Here is an 8916-nt window from a genome sequence, read left to right on the forward strand (position 1 = left end):
TGTGACCTCTCATTATGACTTTTAAAATCAATACAGTTGGCCCTCTACCTCTGCATATTCTAAATCTGCAGATTCAACTAAATCAAACTGAAGATGTTCGGAAAATTTTGCATCTGTGCAGAACAAATACAGATTATTTTGCCTTCACTCCCTAAACAATACAGTATAACAACTATTTACATAGTGCTTACATCACATTAGGTATTATAAGTAATCTAGAGATAATTTAAAGTATACAGAGGGATATAAGTAGTAGTTATCTCTAATACTGTGCCACTCTATATAAGAAACTTGAACATCTTCAGATTTTTGTATCTGAAGGTATTCTAAAATAAATGTCCCAAAGATATCAATGAGGGAAAACTGTATACCTTAATGTCACCAAATTATTTGTAAGTTAGAGTTGATTTTTTTATTTGCAAATTATTGGGGATTTAAAATGACTATGATTGTATCTATATATTTTGCATTCCAACTACATGTCCAGTGATGTAGTTCTAGGAAGTGCCTTGTGGGAATCATGGAGTTACAATGAAGAGCTTATAGGGAAATACATGTATAATCCAGAAATTTGTGATACACACAGAAGAAGAAAAAGAGAAGGAAAAAGGAAGGGGAGGAGAGGAAAGAAGGAAGGAAGGAAGGAAGGAAGGGAGAGGAAGGGAGGGAGGAGAGGAGAGGAAAGCTAAAGAAAGTTATCAAAGTCTCACTTAACTGTACCCAGCTAGAGTTACAGGGGTTACCGTGTCATGACACCAGTTAGACGGAGGCCCTAGAGTTTTAAGGTTGTAGGGTTACATGTATTTTTTTTTTTCTTTTGTGGTACTGGTGATTGAACCCAGAGCATTTGCACTGAGCTATCTCCCAAACCCTTTTATATTTTGAGATGCAGTCTCATTAAGTACTTAAATTGTCCAGACTGGTCCCAAATATGGAATCTTCCTGCCTCAGCCTCCTGAAATGCTGGGATTACAGGCATGAGCCACCATCCCAGCCAGTTATAGCATTGAGAGTTGCTTTCACATAGCTGAATTCTGTCCTAAGGAGAAAGAAAGGCTGCAGGCCTGCCACGCGCACAAAAAAAGTTCTATATTTTCTATGGTACAAAATGATTGCCAACTGACATCTCTCAGATCTAAACAGTTTTTGACTGTGTGAACAAAGATGAAAAGTTTTTCCTTTCATTAAACTGCCATGAGACTCAAGATGCTTTGCCATTGGTCTTATTCAAAGAATCCTTTTCTCTACCCCATCCCTCCGCCAGTTCCAGTTTGCAGGGAGCATCTCAGAACCCCACTTAGACTTTTCCAAATGCCAGAGACCTTTCTCATAGGTTGGAGTTAGAGAACAAGACCAGAAGAAAAGAAGTGGATGTATTTTTGTCCCTGTGTGGATAATGTGGTTCCCCAGAGCAATTTTAAAGAAACCCATGGAACTGATGTGTTTACAGCCCAGTTGACATGCTGCCCAATAAGAAAAGCTGTCTAGTGTATATTCATATTCTCTGAGACTATTCTTTTGGAGTAAAGCATTTGCCTTTTAAGTTGAAATAAATCAACAATAGCAAGCATTAAAAAAATACTATTGATTACTTATGGTCACTATAACCCTAACATTCTTCTTGAATAAGTACTTGGTCACATCATTTCAGTGTCCAAGCCAGGCACCAAGCCTGAAGGACCAGTCTGGGGGCTGGGGCGCATCCAGAGACTCCCCAGAGCCAACCTGGTGGCTGGAAGTGCTCAGGGAAATGTAAAACGGGACCCAGAAATCAAATATGGCTACAGAGGAAACCATTCCTTGGCCCAAGGAGTGATCACATGTTGATAGCTGGAATTTCCATGGCTCCTTATTCAATAAACTGGCGTCTTCCCTGCATTCCGACATCAGCCACGCAGTAGGGGCACAGAGGCAGCCTGACGCGTTACCCACGGCACAGCTGTCCGACCCACTCTCTCCAGGCCCTCCTGCTCCCCTTCAACTCCCTCCTCTTCTTCCACTCTGGAATTTGCCTCGCGAAAGATCTAAGCACATGCCCCTTGGTTGGTACCTGTATTCCCCGCGTAATGTTCAAATTTCATGTCCTTTCATGCAGGATATGAGTTCTGCATTAAAGATGAAAAACAAATAAACAAACCAAAATACAGGACAGGATAAAAGTTCAAACAGATCCCTTCCACTTTGTAGTCAATGGGGGGGGGGGCGGCTGTACGTGATCGTTTCCCACAGCAAAATCGTGTCAACACCACAAACCCATTCTTCACCTAGGCTGTCCGTGGCTTGCTTTATGAACTTCAGTACAAAAGGACGGTGACCTGTGCAGCAACCAGTGCTATAATTAGGGCAAATTGTTTTTATTGTCTTGTGTACAAAAATAGTAGTCTGAGAAGAGATAGAAAGTTGCACAATACCTAAGGGTATCTATGCAATGCTTTCATTGAACATGTGTGTTTATTTTAATAATTTTGGCAACACAATACACTTCTTGGTTAACAGCTTCTGTTAAGTAGTTCCAGAATTTTCCCGGGAGCAATGCTGCCTTAGAGAAAAATGTCTGTTTATAGTAGCTGTATATATTGTTTAGCAAAGCACAGCGAGTGTGTAAAACACGCAAAAAATGATGTCCCAACTTACAAAACAGCCCGTTCAGTGTGGAAATGTTCCTGTTTCAAATACACACTTGGCCGGTGTGGTGGCAGTTACACGGGCGGGTTGACTCAAGAATTCAGAGCCAGTTTGGACAATATAGCAATACCCCAGCTCTTAAACTAGCTAAATAAAAATATATACTTTATTGATTATGAAGAAACTTGTTAGTAATTGCCACACTCCATTATGTCCTCAAAATAGGAGCAAGCTTGTTTGTTTGTTTGAAGGCATTAAAAATGAAGTAGTCATCAAACTTTAATCTCTACCACTAGGGGGCAGAAGAAAGTTCTTTTCTAAACCGCTAGGCAATCAACCATCACATCACTGTAACATTGAAGGCACTTCAAAAAGACTCAGATGTTTAACTATTGTGCTAGTGATCATACATTCATATTGGGCTGCAGGCCAAGAGAAAAGAAAAAAAGCCAGAGATTTGCAGCTGAAAAGCTATAAACTGGTGAATTTTACCTCAGAGCAAAACTATCTTCAGTGACAAATTTCAAAGGCCATATGTATGTGATTTTCATGAAAAGCAGACGACCCTAAATTTCTTTGTTTAACTGGAAGCGATCTTCTTCACAGACCAAGCAGGTTCTTTTCTTCAGTTCCCCTTGTTTATTGTGCTATGGAAAAAAAAAATCACTTTCCTTTCTAGTACTACAATCAGGATTCTGGGAATGCTGCTTCATGCCAAAGGGTATTTCATTAACACCGCCACCCCCAGCATCTTCAAGGTTTTCACCTCGGGCACAACACTGCTGATGGAAAACGTTTAGAGTATTCTGATAAAGAAGGGTGGCTTGTGTTTTTTCTTTTAAATGAAACCTTCCAATTCAACCCTTATTCTATGGTAACTTCAACACAAAACCCAGTGTTCCCAGTCAAATTTTCCCAAGATGAGACATTATGATTTTTTCCATGCAGTTAAAACACTAGCAAGAATGAGTCAAGAGGATTATAACCAACATTATCTTTAACAAAAATAGTTTTAACACCTGGAGTCTATTTTTAGACTGGATAGCCAGATACTTCCATTTGCATTTTAAGATCCATAGCTAGATAATTTTATAACAGTTTAGAATATTCTAAAAAATGAAAAAAATAAAACCTCACCTAAACATAATCCCTGGCAGATTTCCTCGGTTAATAAACTTCTTGGATATTTTGGGGTTTATGGGCAGGGTCTGTCAGCTGGACATGTGGAAAGTTTGTGAATTCCAATTCCAATTACTTTTTCTTCCCCTGAAAATAGGTGATTTTAGATCAATGCTTTCATTCATGAAATGATGGTCCCAGGAAAGCTGAACAAGCCCCCAGGGAGAAGCTGGTTTTGACATTTTCCCTGTCCCCCACCTTGTTGGAAGCATAGCATAAAACTGTTTTGCAAATAAAGATAGTGCCAACAGGAGCCACATCCTCCTTTCTCCATCAGGAGTGTCACTTGATACATATCAATATTTCCTGTCAGCACCAACAAAGCAAAGTCTTGGGCCTTATGGTATCCGTAGACAGCTAAATATTGTTTGCTCAAGGCAGCGCGTTCCAGTCCTTTTATGCATCCTGACAGGTGACTGGGAGAAGTCCCACTAACTTTCTTAAACTGTGCAGTCATCCATTTGGCGGCCGGCTCCGGGGGTTCCACATGAAATCCTCTTTAGATAAATTCATACTCACACAGGGTGATTAGCCTTGCAGCCTGCTCGGCTCACTTGTCTTTAAAAGCTAAATTTTTGTGATCCATGTGGGTCTGGGTTTGTCTCATATTAACTACCTCTTCTGCAGCCTCAAAGCTTTAAGCTGGTGGGGAAGATATAACCAGGAAAAAAAAAAAAAAAAGAAAGAAAGAAGGGAAAAGAAAAAAGAAAAGCAACTTTTTTCTTTCCCCAAAGATGACAGGCTGAAGTTGACAACCTAATCCTTCAGGCTTGTCTTACTTACTGAATGGCTCAAGTAATGTCAAAGGAACCATCTGATAACAGTCTTCATGCCAAACCTAACAGCTTTATTGCAACAAGAAACTTTCACATTAAATTTCCATGTGTTTTCTCTCTGTGCTCCTTCTTAACTTTACTGGGCCCCTTTTTTTTTCTTTCCGAAGAAAGATAAGTCTTCCCTGCTGTAAAAATCAAATAGAAACTGCTAGAGAGGGCCAGCTGGGAAACAGTCAAATTAGTGGATTATTATTACCTTGGGGACATTAGAAATCAGTTTGTTATTGGCAGTCCCTGGTTCTGTAAGAGTTGTTAATAGCTAAAATGGAAAGGGTGTTTATCAATCAACAGAATGTTATTTTTTTTAAGTGGGGAACTGAAATTTTTCTTTCTTACTTTGTTACTGCTGCCTGCCCCTGAGTTTATCTCTAATTTTAGCTGCTTTCACAATAAGAAAGAGAGCTAGTTTTCACAAAAACATAAAGAACACTTTTCTTTGGATCTAGATTGATGACCTCAGAAAGGAGGTGGGTGGGTTAGAAGTTTCAACTCCACTAAGAAATCTTTTAGAAATTGGTATTAGTTTGTTAAGCACACTTGAAAATATAATACATACCGACATTGTGGTATACATAAAGATGGCCACTCATTTTGTATTCTTTGGGTGTTATATGGAGAATGTTTTCAAATAACATAAGGATCTTTCTGTGCTTACATTTTGTGACATTCTTGTGGGGACAGTTTTACATTTTGAAGCTAAACAATTCATTTAAGAATTTTAACCCAAGTCCTCAGAGTTTTGTTTTGGTTTCATTTGAGGATGATCTTACTTGTCCAAGTTCTGAGACCAGTTTAAACAAAAACAAAAATGTGGGCAACAATCTTGCAAGGAAAGGAATTCAGAGTAAATAAATAATCTTTTTCTGTGAAGCAAAATGTATCCCGGAGGTAAGTTGCTTTTCCAAGGGAATGAATCCCAATGTAGAATAGCAGACATTTCTTTCTGGTCTCATTAATGTTCAGGATAAAAAGAAAAAAACAAGCAGATTCTTAAAATTAGCTTATTGTGTAATTACATATGATTGGTAAAGCAAAATATATTAGTTAAACATCTTTAACACACACACACACACACACACACACAACGATTTTACCATTTCCTTCCAAACATTTGCTAATTTAATTGTCTTAACCCTTGGATTCACATTATTGGTCAGGTGGCTGGATTGATTAGGGACAGACAGGGCTATAGATTTCCACCTGGAGAAACTTATCAAGGGGTTAATCAGCTGGTAACCTTCCTTACAAATATATTGGGGGAAATGGTATTTTCAGTAGGAATTCTCACAGTGTATTCTTGAGCTATTTTTTAAAATTATACTCGCAAGTTATATCACATCTGTAATAAACTCTGCACTACAAGCTGCAGAACCTTCCAAGATTCTGCCGAGTTTGTTGTTTTCCCCATTTCTGTATTTAAAACAAACTCCTACCCACCCCCACCCTCTGCTCCCTGAATTCAGGGAAACACAAATAACTCATACGCTTTGCACAGAAATGAGTTTGTTTTGCTTTCATGCCTGGTATTGCCTTTGAAATTGTTCAGCAGTAAAGCAAAGAAAAAGCTGCTGGTATTAGCTCAAAACAACTGCTACAAACATATTGTCTTTCTATTTATTCTAGGTTTTATTTTAATCAAAATCAAGCCTGCAGAATGATTCTAGAGCAGTTGGATGACGTACACAGTCGCAACCACCAAAATATGCACTACATATTTATAATGGGCCATATATATATATATATATATATATATATATATACATATGTAGTATATGTTAACTACATATATGAAATAAACCCACTGTGAAGTGGACTTTGGGTATATGAGGACTAAGAACTGTGACTTCAGTGTTATGCTATGTCCATTTTGCAGATGGGGAAATCAAGATGAGAGCTTGTCCAGTGCATTTCTGTGCACTGATAGCAAAATCAGAGAAACCTGGGCGCTTTTAACATCAGGAAACCTACAGAAAAGACCATAATTGCCAGAAGTATTCGAGCTACTTTGACAAAGCTGTACATGGAAGGTGAAGGTTGGGAAAGATAAATACAAACTAAATCTGGGGACCATCACTTCTTCAGGACTTGGAAAGCAAACAAAACAAAACAAAACAAAACCACCATGCCCAGGTATGCTCCTGTTTGGACTTGAAACCCCTTTCGGAAGCACACACCATGCACATTCTGAAGGAACATGACAGACAATTCCAGCTCTCTCCAGACTGCACAGTGGCTGCGGCAGGATCGTCCTCGCTGCAATAATAAACACCTCCTCCAGCTGCAAGAGCTCGGCCTAGCAAGTCTGAGCAGAAAGTCCGAATTCCTTCCCTTTGACCATCTTAGATTTTCCCTGCACGAGGCAGTCGGGAGACGGCCCTGAAATGTCCTCCCAGCCCTGAGCAGCTCTGCTTACCCAGGAACACCAGCCCTCCCCCAGTCCGCCCCCTCACTTGTGTTTTATTTACGAATATGTTGCCAGAATTCCAATGAGTTATCTATTCTGTGGCCCGTCATTTTCCCACCAAGGCCTTGTCGCCGGCTGACTCAGGGTCCAGTCGCAACAGTGAGAAGAAAAGAAGAGAGCAAAAGAATTCTTTTCAACTTTTTTTTTTTACGTTTCACTCATTTCTCCCTCTGTCTCCCCCAGGCCTCCTCCCTCTCTGGCCCCCACCACCCTACCCCAGCTCCTGGGCTCTCCTTCGCCCCTTTATGTTACACGATCGCTCAAATTGAAGCTCAGGAGGGTCCTATAGGGAATGCATAGGATCCCTGGGAGAAAAAAGCCCCAACAAGCTATACACCAGATGTATAACGTTATATGGTCAAACTGGCAAACACAAAAGCTGAAAAACAAAAGGCGTGAATTAGGGAAAGGCATTCAAAGGCGTGTTTTCAAAACAGCCCAGCCAAGAGCCTGGATCCCCCTCCTGAGACTAAATGCTTGAAAGAAAAGGTGCTAAAGAAAGAAAGGAAAAGAAAAAAAAGCCCATTTTTTCTAATTAGCTGAGGCCTAACAGGCACTGAATTTCGCAACTAGTTTTCATCAAGGGGGTTGTGGCTTGTGAAACTGAAAAAAAAAAATGCTTTTGAAACCTGTGATGCAGGCCTTCTCCAGACCAAGGCTCCACTTCGTCCTCCGGCTTCTTCTTCTTCTTGTTTTTTTCTCCCTCTGGTGTTTTGGGTCTTGCTTTGCTTTCTATCTGTATGGATCCCTTTCTTCACACCCTTCCCCCAAAGTACAAATGTTACTTGGGTTTTAAAGAGAGCGGGAGGGAAAGCCACAGCCGCATCCTAGCCCCTTCTTTCTGTTTCCTCTGGCAGCGTGCTTTCCCTGCCAGCCACCGTCGCTGTGAATCTCATCCCAAAGCACCAGAGCACCAAAGGGCTTGGCGAAAGACGTTGGCCAGACTCTGTGTGGTTTCTGGGAGGGCTGGGATTGCCAGGAGAAGCCCTCCACCACTGTGAATTCGGGGATCCCGAGGATGATTCCCTGATCTCGCCTTCAGACTTTTTTTCAAACACAAGACAGCAAGGTGTATTCCAGCCACGCTGTTTGCCCCGCACCCTTGAGAAAGGACCTGAAGGATTTGATTTCTTTTAAATTATCCTCAAAGGGTACAAAATGATCTTCAGTGTTGTAGCTAGAGATGTACTGCTCCTCTACTGCCTGAAATTATAAACTTGAATTTTTCAATCTCATTTCTAATTAAAAAAAAAAAAAAATAGAAGTCGTGGGTGAGTTTGGTGGGCAGACCGGGTTTGGAAGAGAGGCGACTTTAATTGCCGCGCTGGCTGGCTCGGACGCCTGTGGCCCGGCGTGGTGTGATTTAATAACAAACGCTTGTTCTAATGAATTGGCCTTATTAGGGGGCTCCTCATATTCTTTCATAAAGAGCAGAGCTATTCTGAACTTCTGAATGCAACAGTCTCTTGATATTCTCACGCTGCCGGCTGTAGTGTGGGCTTGCTTTTCCACCCCTGTATTTTCATAAGCTCGTATTTTTTAATGGAAGAAGAAGGAGCAACTGAGAGATATGAAAACCACAGAGTTTGCAGGTATTGGCCATCCACGAACCCAGGGCCATCAAAGGGGCTTGGAGAATTATTATGCTGAAAATGTATTTATTTGTGTTCACAGCTGAACAGTCCGGATTTTGGTTCTGTCATCTACTGGAACATATTTTTTTTTTATAAACTCATGGTAATGGATAAAACAGATTCATTAGCTTTGATTAACCTTCTTTAACTAGTGTTAAAAACCTGCTCTAGGCAGCTC

The 8916-nt window shown here is 40.5% G+C and overlaps 1 long non-coding RNA gene across 1 annotated transcript in view; it reads right to left on the bottom strand.

The window, feature by feature from the left end:
• The window catches only part of LOC147824861 (uncharacterized), a 58013-nt gene extending 49786 nt beyond the window's left edge, over nucleotides 1–8227 (bottom strand). The window contains exon 1 of the long non-coding RNA XR_015441718.1: nucleotides 7734–8227. This is a non-coding gene — a long non-coding RNA (uncharacterized LOC147824861). The remainder of the gene's footprint in view (nucleotides 1–7733) is intronic.
• Nucleotides 8228–8916: the final 689 nt, after the last annotated feature.

This window comes from Heterocephalus glaber, unplaced genomic scaffold, assembly GCF_053883595.1.
Source record: "Heterocephalus glaber isolate CG9 unplaced genomic scaffold, H.glaber_assembly_v1.0 deba00001531, whole genome shotgun sequence".
Classification (NCBI taxonomy): domain Eukaryota; kingdom Metazoa; phylum Chordata; class Mammalia; order Rodentia; family Bathyergidae; genus Heterocephalus; species Heterocephalus glaber.